This window comes from Entelurus aequoreus, linkage group LG19 (assembly GCF_033978785.1).
Source record: "Entelurus aequoreus isolate RoL-2023_Sb linkage group LG19, RoL_Eaeq_v1.1, whole genome shotgun sequence".
NCBI lineage: Eukaryota > Metazoa > Chordata > Actinopteri > Syngnathiformes > Syngnathidae > Entelurus > Entelurus aequoreus.
This window is the reverse complement of record NC_084749.1, coordinates 4946478-4961477: the sequence shown is the minus strand read 5'-3', so window position 1 is coordinate 4961477 and position 15000 is coordinate 4946478. Positions and strand designations below refer to the sequence as shown.

The window sequence follows — 15000 nt, the reverse complement described above, 5'->3', positions numbered from 1 at the left end:
GTCTAAGAATCACTCCTACTCTCCACGATATTTAAGAGACCTTCAGAGGTGTCTTAAGTGGTTAGGAGTTGCCAGCAGGGGATGGCACTGAGGCGAGAGAGACGTGCGCGAACATTCAGGGAGCGGAAGGATGTCCTGGATTTGTTTGATGACGAGCAGCTGATCAAACGGGCGGGTATTATTTTTGTCACAGATTTAATACTTTTCGATTCCTTGTTGATTTCTGCATGTGTCTGCAGCGGGCTAGTATATATAGAGCCACCCACACCACTTTCAAATAGTTGCCTAATTAATGAATTGGAAAGAAAATGTTATGACAGTAGCGTATGTGTGTGGCCCTTTAATAGGTGACAGCATGTGAGGTGAGTGACGTCAGTGAGTGTGTGGGCGAGAGAAGAGAGGGAGCGGTAGCGTGAGTGCCGGCGGGGACTAGTTTGTTTTGTATTATTTTGTAGTTTATTGTCAAAATATACACTCCCATTGTCCACTTAAATATTTCCAAGATATTTCTTTATTCTTAGACAACGGATTCCCTTCCGTGATTGGTCATTTCTATGGACACAGAAATGACGTCACCTAAAATTCCGTTTACGGCACATAGTAATGTCGCAATTCAGCTCTGAGTGTGACACTTAAGATTCAGTCCTACACTTCGCTGAAAGTGTGAGTAAGACGCTTGATAACTAACTTTTAAGTGCAGCTTTCAGCCAAGAATTTATTTACTCTTAAGTCAACTCTTAGCAGACTTCTTAGGAATCATTCTAAGAAGCTTGATAAGTACGGCACCTGGTCCTTACGGGCTACCTGGTGCCCGCGGGCACCGCGTTGGTGACCCTGATCTAGAGTCTACTTTTGTGTCTGCGCCCTATAAAACGAGTAAAACATCAATTCAATCATCAAGTGTTTTTCCGATTTTTGATGCAATCCTGCGCTTTTTGAGGTTACAGAACACCAATAACACATTCATAAAGTCACAATCGATGTTCTTGGACAAAATAAGCCTAAAAACATTGAAACTTTTGCCACAACTTTCTGGAAAAGATTCAGGCATGGCTGTTTAGTGTCTTCATGGGGGGGGGGGGGGGGGGGGGGGGGGGGTTCCCGTCCTCCTTTTGAGCAGGCAGGGTCACAAGGTTGAAGTTGAATCCTTGTCCGATACACAAGATGTGGCACAAGCACTGAGGCGATCACATCCTGATCCACTTCATGCTGTGTGCTCTCCCACCAGGACACATTGGGAGGTGTGCTACAGCCATTAAGACCCTTTAAATGATGCCTTTTTTTTTTCGTTACGACGCTCGCGAGCTCGCTTGCTCCCACGGGCGGGAAAGAGGATGAGGTCATTGAGCTGGAATCCCGGCACACATGCACGTCCCTCCGCCATGCGAGATAGCCATCAACATCAAGACCTCTCACGTCTTTCTCCTCCAGCTCACTGAGATGAAGGTTTTCCTGGCAAAAGGCTGGAGTTTAAAAAAAAATACACTTGGAAAGAAAAACGTGAAGCCGCTGGGGTTTACGACGGTCATTCCAGTATTCTGCTTTTCAGTTTAGGAGCAATCGCGGCCATGTTTTTTATTGGCCCGCGACACATTCTAAAGACAAAATAAAAACATCCTGGATCACAACATTGTGTAAAAAAAAAAAACTATCCATCCATCTTCTTCCGCTTATCCGAGGTCGGGTCGCGGGGGCAGCAGCCTAAGCAGGGAAGCCCAGACTTCCCTCTCCCCAGCCACTTGGTCCAGCTCCTCCCGGGGATCCCGAGGCGTTCCCAGGCCAGCCGGGAGACATAGTCTTCCCAACGTGTCCTGGGTCTGCCCCGTGGCCTCCTACCGGTCGGACGTGCCCTAAACACCTCCCTAGGGAGGCGTTCGGGTGGCATCCTGACCAGATGCCCGAACCACCTCATCTGGCTCCTCTCCATGTGGAGGAGCAGTGGCTTTACTTTGAGCTCCTCCCGGCGGAGGAAACTCATTTGGGCCGCTTGTACCCGTGATCTTGTCCTTTCGGTCATAACCCAAAGCTCATGACCATAGGTGAGGATGGGAACGTAGATCGACCGGGTAAATTGAGAGCTTTGCCTTGCGGCTCAGCTCCTTCTTCACCACAACGGACCGATACAGCGTCCGCATTACTGAAGACGCCGCACCGATCCGCCTGTCGATCTCACGAACCACTCTTCCCTCACTCGTGAACAAGACTCCGAGGTACTTGAACTCCTCCACTTGGGGCAAGATCTCCTCCCCAACCCGGAGATGGCACTCCACCCTTTTCCGGGCGAGAACCATGGACTCGGACTTGGAGGTGCTGATTCTCATCCCAGTCGCTTCACACTCAGCTGCGAACCGATCCAGTGAGAGCTGAAGATCCTGGCCAGATGAAGCCATCAGGACCACATCATCTGCAAAAAGCAGAGACCTAATCCTGCAGCCACCAAACCGGATCCCCTCAACGCCTTGACTGCGCCTAGAAATTCTGTCCATAAAAGTTATGAACAGAATGGGTGACAAAGGGCAGCCTTGGCGGAGTCCAACCCTCACTGGAAACGTGTCCGACTTACTGCCGGCAATGCGGACCAAGCTCTGACACTGATCATACAGGGAGCGGACCGCCACAATCAGACAGTCCGATACCCCATACTCTCTGAGCACTCCCCACAGGACTTCCCGAGGGACACGGTCCAATGCCTTCTCCAAGTCCACAAAACACATGTAGACTGGTTGGGCAAACTCCCATGCACCCTCAAGGACCCTGCCGAGAGTATAGAGCTGGTCCACAGTTCCACGACCAGGACGAAAACCACACTGTTCCTCCTGAATCCGAGGTTCAACTATCCGGTGTAGCCTCCTCTCCAGTACACCCGAATAGACCTTACCGGGAAGGCTGAGGAGTGTGATCCCACGATAGTTAGAACACACCCTCCGGTTCCCCTTCTTAAAGAGAGGAACCACCACCCCAGTCAGCCAATCCAGAACAAAAACAACTAGAAAATGCTATTTTGGGACAATTTTCTTGTGAATGCTAAAATCAAGACAAACTTAAGTTAAGTTAAAATGCGTCAACTACCAGGCGCTCAGCTGCAAAATTGGCTAAAAAGTTAGCATTTTAATGTTAGTATTGTTGCGCTTGTAACGCGAAAGCAAGACAACTTGAAATATGTTGCTAGATGCTATTGCTATTGTTAGCATGTGAACAGTTAGCATGCGTCCAGAACCAAGTCCTACGACTCTGAGGTGTTCGGCTGCAGAAATGGCTAAAAAGTTAGCATTTTAATGTTAGTATTGTTGCGCTTGTAACGCGAAAGCAAGACAACTTGAAATATGTTGCTAGATGCTATTGTTATTGTTAGCATGTGAACAGTTAGCATGCGCCCAGAACCAACTCCTACGACTCTGAGGTGTTCGGCTGCAGAAATGGCTAAAAAGTTAGCATTTTAATGTTAGTATTGTTGCGCTTGTAACGCGCAAGAAAGACAACTTGAAATATGTTGCTAGATGCTATTGCTATTGTTAGCATGTGAACAGTTAGCATGCGCCCAGAACCAACTCCTACGACTCTGAGGTGTTCGGCTGCAGAAATGGCTAAAAAGTTAGCATTTTAATGTTAGTATTGTTGCGCTTGTAACGCGGAAGAAAGACAACTTGAAATATGTTGCTAGATGCTATTGCTATTGTTAGCATGTGAACAGTTAGCATGCGCCGAGAACCAAGTCCTACGACTCTGAGGTGTTCGGCTGCAGAAATGGCTAAAAAGTTAGCATTTTAATGTTAGTATTGTTGCGCTTGTAACGCGGAAGCAAGACAACTTGAAATATGTTGCTGGATGCTATTGCTATTGTTAGCATGTGAAGAGTTAGCATGCGTCCAGAACCAACTCCTACGACTCTGAGGTGTTTGGCTGCAGAATTGGCTAAAAAGTTAGCATTCTAATGTTAGTATACTAGAATGCTATTGTTAGCATGCTAACAGTTAGCATTCGTCAAGTACCAAGTCGGATGACTCTGAGGTGTTCGGCTGCCAAATTAGCTAAAAGGTTAGCATTTTTTTGTTAGCATGCTAGAGTGCTCATGATAGTATGTTACCAGTTAGAATGTGTGAACTACCAAGTCATTTGACTATGATGCATATGCAAGTAAAACTAGCTTGAAAGCATGCTAACAGTTAGCGTGTGTCAAATACCAAATTATATGACTGAGGTGTTCGGCTGCAAAATTGCCTAAAAAGTTAGCATTTTAATGTCCCCAGCTACAAAAAGGTTGGGGACCACTTGTTTAGCATATATTGATTGACCTATTTTGTATTGGTTTTAGTATCTTTAACGTACAAAAATGTAGCAAAGTGGCCCCCGACATCCTTCGAAAGTTTGCATTTATATTTAGCGTGGCTTTTTCAAAAGAGAAGATGCCGCAGTCTCGTAGGAGCAAGGTGAAAAATCTTTAATTGCTATGTAGGAAGAGGATCGATATGTTATCGTGTGGGAACACGGTATCAATAAGATGATTAACATCTTCTCCAGACACCTTCGACTAGTATTACGCTGTTAAAAAACACGTCCATTCTGTATGTTCCACACCTGGAACTTTCCAGGATTAAAGAGGTGGAAAACCAGCGTTGGGAGAAAGAAAGGGAAAATGCAGAATGGGAACTCACGATCTCATACAGTGAGAAATAATCAGAAGCGTAAATATTTTGCAGCCTGGGAGCCAACGATTTAATTAAATCTCACAGAGTCAACAAGGAACCCTGGAATGTTCCAGGAGAATTAATGAACCTACTTCATACTGTAATGAGGGGATACATTTGTTGGAATGTTTTCTCAGGGAATCGTGCTTTACTTTGTTGTTTTCTCGCCCTCTCCCCTGCTGGTATCCTTTTTAACATGGACATCTTATAAGTAGACGCAGCATTGGCTGCTGTGACGCGAGAAATTGGGCCGCCATCTTGAAGTGGTGATGGGGAGCCGGCGAGCAGCCTAAACTGACAGTTGACAGGTAGAAAACAAAGATGCTAAACTGACAGTTGACAGGTAAAAAACAAAGATGGTGTTCAGCGTTTTCCTGCTCAAAAGAGCAGACTGTTGAAAATAGGCATCGGGGATTACTTTTCACAAGTAAGATTTAACACTAACGTACTATTGGTTGCATTTTGTGAAAAGAATATTACCACAGAGTTGAAAAGGAGCAAAGATCTTCCATAGAACTGAAATCGTAGCCGCTAGCAAACAAGAGTATGACCATAATAGAATTGCTTGTCAATGAAATTAATTACATTTAAAAATGTCATACTTGAATAACATAAAGTTGAAATAAATTATGAAGATAAAGATTGTAAAAGCCAACAGGGGTAAAAGTTATAAAGTATCCTATAATATAATATAGTAAAAGTTACAAAGTATAGGACAACACTTTCTTAAAGGCCTACTGAAATGATTTTTTTTTATTTAAACGGGAATAGCAGATCCATTCTATGTGTCATACTTGATCATTTCGCGATATTGCCATATTTTTGCTGAAAGGATTTAGTAGAGAACAACGACGATAAAGTTCGCAACTTTTGCTCGCTGATAAAAAAAAGCCTTGCCTGTAGCGGAAGTAGCGTGACGTCACAGGAGCTAGTATTCCTCACAATTCCCCGTTGTTTACAATGGAGCGAGAGAGATTCGGACCGAGAAAGTGACGATTACCCCATTAATTTGAGCGAGGATGAAAGATTCGTAGATGAGGAACGTTACAGTGAAGGACTTGAGAGGCAGTGCAGGACGTATCTTTTTTCGCTCTGACCGTAACTTAGGTACAAGCTGGCTCATTGGATTCCACACTCTCTCCTTTTTCTATTGTGGATCACGGATTTGTATTTTAAACCACCTCGGATACTATATCCTCTTGAAAATGAGAGTCGAGCACGCGAAATGGACATTTAAAGTGACTTATATCTCCAAGACAATACATCGGTGACACACTTAGCTACAGAGCTAACGTGATAGCATCGTTCTCAAATGAAGATAGAAACAAAATAAATAAACCCCTGACTGGAAGGATAGACAGAAGACCAACAATACTATTAAACCATGTACATGTAACTACACGGTTAAAAATTCTCAGCCTGGTAAGGCTTAACTATGCTGTTGCTAATGACGCTAAGGCTAATTTAGCAACTTAGCAACCGGACCTCACAGAACTATGTACCCTTCTCCTTTTTCTATTGTGTATCACGGATTTGTATTTTAAACCACCTCGGATACTATATCCTCTTGAAAATGAGAGTCGAGCACGCGAAATGGACATTTAAAGTGACTTTGATCTCCAAGACAATACATCGGTGACACACTTAGCTACTGAGCTAACGTGATAGCATCGTTCTCAAATGAAGATAGAAACAAAATAAATAAACCCCTGACTGGAAGGATAGACAGAAGACCAACAATACTAATAAACCATGTACATGTAACTACACGGTTAAAAATTCTCAGCCTGGTAAGGCTTAACGATGCTGTTGCTAACGACGCTAAGGCTAATTTAGCAACTTAGCAACCGGACCTCACAGAACTATGATAAAAACATTAGCGCTCCACCTACGCCAGCCAGCCCTCATCTTCCCATCAACAGCCGTGCTCACCTGCGTTCCAGCGATCGACGGCGCGACGAAGGACTTCATCCGTGGGTTTGGCGGCAAGCATTGGCTAGGCGTAGTAAGTAGTCCTTGTTGTGTTGCTGTAAATATTGTACTTAGCCGCTAATACACCGATCGATCCCACCTACAACGTTCTTCTTTGCAGCCTCCATTGTTCATTAAACAAATTGCAAAAGATTCACCAACACAGATGTCCAGAATACTGTGGAATTTTGTCGAAGAAAACAAGAGGTTTTTCTATCGGGTCAGATGGGGTCCAACCACTTCCGTAGATTTTCTGACGTCACGCGCATAAATCATATCCAAAAGAGTTTTTCAACCCGAAGTGTGGCGGGAGTTTTAAAATGTCACTTTATAAGTTAACCCGGCCGTATTGGCATGTGTTGCAATGTTAAGATTTCATCATTGATGTATAAACTATCAGACTGCGTGGTTGGTAGTAGTGGCTTTCAGTAGACCTTTAATGTGTATAATTGTAACCAGGAATAAGTCTTCAAGTAACAATATTCAAATACTAACATTGTTGGGTAAGACAGAATTTGCTTTTATTCTGAATCCAGTGAAACAGATTGGTGGTTTTAGCTGATATAAAGACTTTCAGGTATTTATTTATGTTTAAGTATTTGGCAGACGCTTTTATCCAAAGCGACATACATAAAAAATACATATAAAACAATCGCTGTAAACATGATCATTTAAGGAAGAATGTAATACAAAATATCAATACAAAGTGTCAAGACAGATTAAACTCTCTGCTGCTGCAGCAACAGAGATACAGTCTATAGATATATATAGATATATAATGTATTCATACATTGTTTAAGTAGGATATACGCATGTATATATAACTTAATCATATTGTTTCTTCAATTTAAAATAGCTGACCCTTCTCTGGGATTATATTCCCAGTTTTGATCTCGGATGTCTGGTCACTTATAAGAATATAAGTATATAAGAATATATATATAATGTTATATAATATATATATATATATATATATATATATATATATATATATATATATATATATATATATATACATATATATATATATATATATACATATATATATATATATATACATATATATATATATATATATATATATATATATATATATATATATATATATATATATATATATATATATATATATATAACATTACATATATATATATATATAATATATATATATATATAATATATATATATATATATATATATACATATATATATATATATATATATATATATGTTATATAATATATATATAACACATGTAAGAATATTCTATTACTGTTAAGCAAACTATGAATAATAAAAACATGTGTCCTTTATCATAGCTACACGTATGACAAAAAAGGTTGTGAAAATCAGTGGTATTCAGTGAGGTAAGATGAATTAAATGCGCTGACAGTTCATTGCTCCTGCCAAATGAATTGCACTGAGTGGCGCGGATCACCACTCCAAGATGGCGGCCCCGCGTCTCGTCAGCGCCAGTAGGCAGTAGCGCCCCGACTTAAACAAGTTGAAAAACTTATTGGAGTGTTACCACTTAGTGGTCAATTGTACGGAATATGTCCTGTTCTGTGCAATCTACTAATAAAAGTTTCAATCAATCAATCAAAAAGAAGATATCTATGGTTTTTAATGTTAGTCTTTTGGAAAAGGTTGGCATTGTCTTACATGCATTTGCTGCCCCCCTCTGGTCAAGTTGTGTACAGCATGTATGCGCTCAGTAAATCGACATTAGACTTTTACTTACATCCCTTAACCCTTTTGATTCATTGCCAAATATTACAATCCTAACTAAACTGAAAACACACTTCATTGTTCATCATTAATTATATTCTGTGTACATTTAAAGCGTGGGAACGCACATTTCTCGCCTATTGTTTACTTCCGGGTGTAGCTCCTCCAGCGTTTCCATTGGTTGTCGCGCCAAACCTTTGTCAAAACAAGATACTTACTTGGTTTACTTACTATTTTCTGACAGGAAACGTAACCAAGGCGAGAAAAAAAAAGGTCTGCAACGTCTTCTCATTCGTGTCTCAATGTTTAAAAGCTCGGCGCTTCGAGCACGTTTCAAACTAGTGTACTTTCCACATTACTTCCTGGAATGTCATCAACATAACAACCAATCAGGTGCCAAACCGGCTTTACACGCTTTGCGGATTGGCCTGTACGTGATGTAGGCGGGCTCACATGCCAAACCGGCTTAATACGCTTTACTGATTGGTTTGTTAGTGACAGAGGCGGGGTCAATGTTCCTAGCCTTTAGACGAGTGGTGTTCTGGAGTGTGGAGAGAGAGAGAGGCAGGTGTTGAAGCATAAGGCACCTGTACAGGTAGCTCTGGATTCATTTGGGCGTATTTTTTATATTGTTATTGTAAATAATTATTTAATGTCAAGATAGAGCAGCATGAAGAGTCTGAAGGCTAAGTTTAAAAAGAATGAGGTAAGAGCTTTTTGCTAGTATGATGGCCAACCTTATATTGTTGAATTGTGTGCATTAAGTAGACATAAATGTGGTGCTTTGTGTGTTTGAATGGGGCGTCATTGGGGTATCATTCGTCATGGCGGCACCAGACTGCTGCTGTAGCAGATCCACAATGGCCTTCAGAGCTCAGGTGGCATTTAATTATTCACACACAAAGAGAAAAACCTTATACCGTGGGCCCTTCGTGATCAAGAACATGCATGAAGTAAACTTGTAAGACAGAAGAGAAAGTTTACCTTTACTGCACCTTAAACTAGGGGTGTCCAAACTTTTTCCACTGAGGGCCGCACACTTAAAAATCAAAGCATGTGCTGCTTTTTTACTAATATTCATTTTAAAATCGATACAATCTATAGATTTGTTTTATTATTTTTAGGGCTCCCCTCAAGTTTGGTCCCAGTCACAAAACTTTTAAGAAATAAGTTATATCTTTATATATATATACATATTAGGGATGTCCGATAATGGCTTTTTGGCGATATCCGATATGCCGATATTGTCCAACTCTTTAATTACCGATACCGATATCAACCGATACCGATATCAACCGATATATACAGTCGTGGAATTAACACATTATTATGCCTAATTTGGACAACCAGGTATGGTGAAGATAAGGTACTTTTTAAAAAAAAAATGAATCAAATAAAATAAGATAAATAAATTAAAAACATTTTCTTGAATAAAAAAGAAAGTACAACAATATAAAAACAGTTACATAGAAACTAGTAATGAATGAAAATTAGTCAAATTAACTGTTAAAGGTTAGTACTATTAGTGGAGCAGCAGCACGCACAATCATGTGTGCTTACGGACTGTATCCCTTGCAGACTGTATTGATATATATTGATATATAATGTAGGAAGCAGAATATTAATAACAGAAAGAAACAACCCTTTTGTGTGAATGAGTGTAAATGGGGGGAGGGAGGTTTTTTGGCTTGGTGCACTAATTGTAAGTGTATCTTGTGTTTTTTATGTGGATTTAATTTTAAAAAAAAAACGATACTGATAATTTAAAAAAAACGATACCGATAATTTCCGATATTACATTTTAACGCATTTATCGGCCGATAATATCGGCAGACCGATATTATCGGACATCTCTAATATATATATAAATATATTTATATATATATATATATATATATATATATATATATATATATATGTTGATTGAGACTTTTATTAGTAGGTTGCACAGTGAAGTACATATTCCGTACAATTGACCACTAAATGGTAACACCCGAATAAGTTTTTCAACTTGTTTAAGTCGGGGTCCACTTAAATTGATTCATGATACAGATATATACTATCATATATACTATCGTCATAATACAGTCATCACACAAGATAATCACATTGAATTATTTACATTATTTACAATCAGGGGTGTGGAGGGGGTGGGGGGTGGGGGGGGGTTAATTTATATATATATATATATATATATATATATATATATATATATATATATATATATATATATATATATATATATATATATATATATATATATTCAACGCTTCAATCTCTAGATTAACTTCAGGTCTATCTGTTGATTTATATACATATAATGTTTATGTTTTATGCTCTTTTTGTCAAAAACCTGTTTTCTATGGCAAAAACACAAATTATGCAATTTTTTTCGTCAAACAGTATTTCAAAGTGTAATATTTCATTGGAGCCTTAAAAAGGTCAATATTCCTAACATTTATTTTAAATCAATATTATTTTTTGAGCAATGACAGTTAAAAAAAAAAAAAAAAGTCCCACTAAAATTGGATTCTATGGGTGGCTGGGGCCATACTTTGGCTCCCGCACATACTGGGAGACAAGACATACAAACATGTCATACACACACTTACTCATATATTTTGGCTAAAAAATAAATAAATATACAGGTATATATATATATATATATATATATATATATATATATATATATATATATATATATATATATATATATATATATATATATATATATATATATATATATATATATATATACACAGTACAAGCCAAAGGTTTGGACACACACCTTCTCATTCAATGTGTTTTCTTTATTTTCATGACTATTTACATTGTAGATTGTCACATCCAAACTATGAATGAACACATGTGGAGTTATGTACTAAACAAAAAAAGGTGAAATAACTGAAAACATATTTTATATTCTAGTTTCTTTAAAAATATCCACCCTTTGCTCTGATTACTGCTTTGCACACTCTTGGCATTCTCTCCATGAGCTTCAAGAGGTTAGTCACCTGAAATGGTTTTCACTTCACAGGTGTCATAGTTTTGATGTGACAATCTACAATGTAAATAGTCATAAAAATAAAGAAAACATTGCATTGAAATGAGAAGGTGTGTCCAAACTTTTGGCCTGTACTGTATATATATATATATATATATATATATATATATATATATATATATATATATATATATATATATATATATATATATATATATATATATATATATATATATGTATATATGTATATATATATATACATACATATATATATGTATATATATATATATATATATATATATATATATATATATATTTATATATATATATATATATATATATATATATATATACTATATATATATATATATATATATATATATACATATATATATATGTATATACATATATATAAATATATATATATATATTTATATATATATATATATATATATACATATATATATATTTATATATATACTGTATATATATATATAAATATATATATATATATATATATATATATATATATATATATATATATATATATATATATATATATATATATATATATATATATATATATATATATATATATATATATATATATATACACACTGTACATACACAATGTGTTTAAAATAAGTCATAACATGCATTTATTTTTTATTTGTATTTCAACGCTTAAGTCTTGAGATCAACTTCAGATCTATAGGCCGATAAAAAAAAAAAATGAATTTTTCTTTCATGGTTTTATTTTGTTTGTTTGTGCTATGCACTTTAAGTTAAAAAACAAACAAACAAAAAAAAACTTAGCTGTTTTATTGCAAACACAAAAACATGCAATGTTCTCCACAAAAAAATATATAAAAGTGCAATTTTTGATGTGAAATAATTGGAGCCTTGAATAGGCCAATAACTCGTCACAACACTGATTTTTTATTATTTTTGGAGCAATGAATAACAAACAGGCTGCATGGCAGCTTTGTGTTATTCAAGTCAACATTGAAACTTTTTCTTCTTGTTACAGTTCACCTGTCTGCTCTTTTATTCCACTTTGTTTATGGTATTTTTTAGAATGTGCCGTTAAAAAAATAGCTGCGGCCCACACTTTGGACACCCTGCCTTATGTTAACGCCTGAAAGAGGATATTTGTTATCCCCGTGACGGAACACCTAAACTTGCAGCCAGCATCTTTGTGCTGAGTCCTCACATCGCTGCAAGGACACTCAGCTTTGGGCTGCCAGCTTACCTCGCTTGTAGCAACCAGGGGGGGGGAATGAGCTTTTAGGGGTTTCTAAAGAGGAGAGTAAACCAAAGTATGGATCCTGAGAAGCCTGTTCTTAGCCTGATGAAGAGCTTTTTTACTTGTCTCAACCTACAGCCACTCCCAGTATGTATCCTTTCTTGTAGCAATGGTGGTGCCAAAGTATTTTGTGCATTGTTGTGTGTGTACGTGTGTGTGTGTGATGAGTTTGCTGTTCTGGTTGGGTCCTTTTAGAGCCAGGACTGGTGCAAGAGTGACGAGAGACTCCTCCAGGCTGTGGAGCAGAGCGATGCCGACAAAGTGTCCGCCCTCATCCTTAAAAAAGGCCTCTGTCCCACCAAGCTGGATGCTGAGGGCAAGTCTGCGTAAGTACAATAGACTGCAATACTAAAATGTGTCATGATTATCCACCCATTTTAGTTTAAAAACATAATAATTGGAAAGGCTGAACATTAGATCTAGCCTTACCCAGTGAATAATCTGATTTGATGCAAAGCCAATGCAACAATGTTTATTTTCAAACAAATCAAATCAACTTTATTTATAAAGCACATTTAAAATTTACCACAGGGGTGGCCAAAGTGCTGTACAATGGGCAGGTTAAAAGATAATACGAGAACCGAGCAAACACAACAGAACACGATAAAAAATAAATAAATAACATATAAAAACATAAAAGCAGGTTCACAGCAGGTGTATTATGGGGCGCCATATCACTCAGTGTTAAAAGCCATGGAATAAAAGTATGTTTTTAAGAGAGATTTAAAAACAGGAAGAGAGGAGGCTTGTCTAACACTCAGAGGTAGGTCGTTCCAGAGCTTGGGAGCAGCAGCGGCGAAAGCTCTGTCACCTCTAAGCTTCAGCCTTGTGTCCGGGACCGTCAGTAGCAGCTGATCGGCTGATCTTAGGGATCGGGTGGGGCAGTAAGGCTGAAGGAGGTCGGAGAGATATGTTGGCGCCAGGTTGTTTAGACATTTAAAAACAAGTAAAAGGAGTTTAAAATGGATTCTCTTTTAGATATTCCCACAAATCAGAAAGGCCTAATCTCCAAAATCTACATCTTAATATCCCAGTTTAGTAAAACGTCTCTTGATAAAATCAGAGGAATTGGGAAGAAGAGCTTGGTAGATCTTTAGATGATGGAGATTGGGATTCTGCCTTAACCCGAATTAACAACAGTACATCCTGTTCAAGGCTTAATTTAACACAATTTAAGGTTGTCCACCGTATTTATTTTACTAATTCCAAACTCTCCAAAATATACCCCAATATTTCGAATACTTGTAACAGATGTCACATGTCACCTGCAAACATGACGCACATGTTTTGGTCTTGTCCCCATTTGCTGGACTATTGGACAACTATTTTCAAACACCTTGCTAAGGCATTGGATTTAAACCTGACACCATGTGCAGAAATGGCCATTTTTGGGACGGCATCAGATCCCCAAATAAGGAGAACATTTAAGGATAGTATCGCCTTTGCATCCTTATTAGCACGTAAGAGAATTTTGCTGGAGTGGAAGTCACCATTTTGCCCCAAAGCCTCCTTATGGCTTAAAGACCTTATGATTTATTTAGATCTGGAGAAAATAAAGTTCAATCTTAGGGGGGCACCTGGGAAGTTTTATTCTGTTTGGGGTGGTGTGGTTGACTACATAGCTAAATTAAAGACGCTATAGGATACATGAAAAGTTCACCTTTCACAAACCAGCTTCCTTTTTTATTTTTTATTTACATTTATTCTGGGTGTATATTTATTATCTGCCTATGTTGAGAAGAAAGTGATGTACTAATTATTTTCCATTTGTGACTGTACCTTTAACTTATGTAGGACCTGGGGGGGGGCAGCAGAGTTGTGCACGAGCTGCAGGCCTGGCTAACGCCTACATACAGGGCATTGCAGTAGTCTAAACGAGTCGAGATAATGGCGTGGATTAATTTCTCGAGATCATGTCCTGATAGAAGCGGTTTCACTTTCGCTATTTGGCGTAATTGATCAAAAGCTTTTTTGTACGACGCTGCTGGTTTGTTTTTCGAATTTAAAATCTGAGTCGGACTTTACCCCCAGGTTTGTGACACAGTCGCTGAGATACGGGGTCAGAGTGCCGAGGTCAACGTTGGGGGAGGGGGAGCGACTTGGACCGAACAACATAACTTCTGTTTTGTCTTCATTTAGGCTCAGGAAGTTAGCTGAAAGCCAGGCTTTGATGTCGTGCAGGCAGTCAATAAGACGTTGAACCGTGTTATAAACAGCATTATAATGGAACAGACTAGCTTTATTGTCATTACACTCAAGAAAATACGAGATACATTTTCAGTGCAACTGTCTATACCAGGCCTGGG

At 38.3% G+C, this 15000-nt stretch overlaps 1 protein-coding gene across 1 annotated transcript in view; it reads right to left on the bottom strand.

Moving 5' to 3' along the window:
- LOC133635021 (SH2 domain-containing adapter protein D-like) overlaps positions 1-8747 on the bottom strand; it is a 110479-nt gene extending 101732 nt beyond the window's left edge. The window contains 1 exon segment of the mRNA XM_062027721.1: positions 8616-8747. The gene's annotated coding sequence lies outside the window, so the exon portion shown is untranslated.
- Between the last annotated feature and the right edge of the window lie 6253 nt (positions 8748-15000).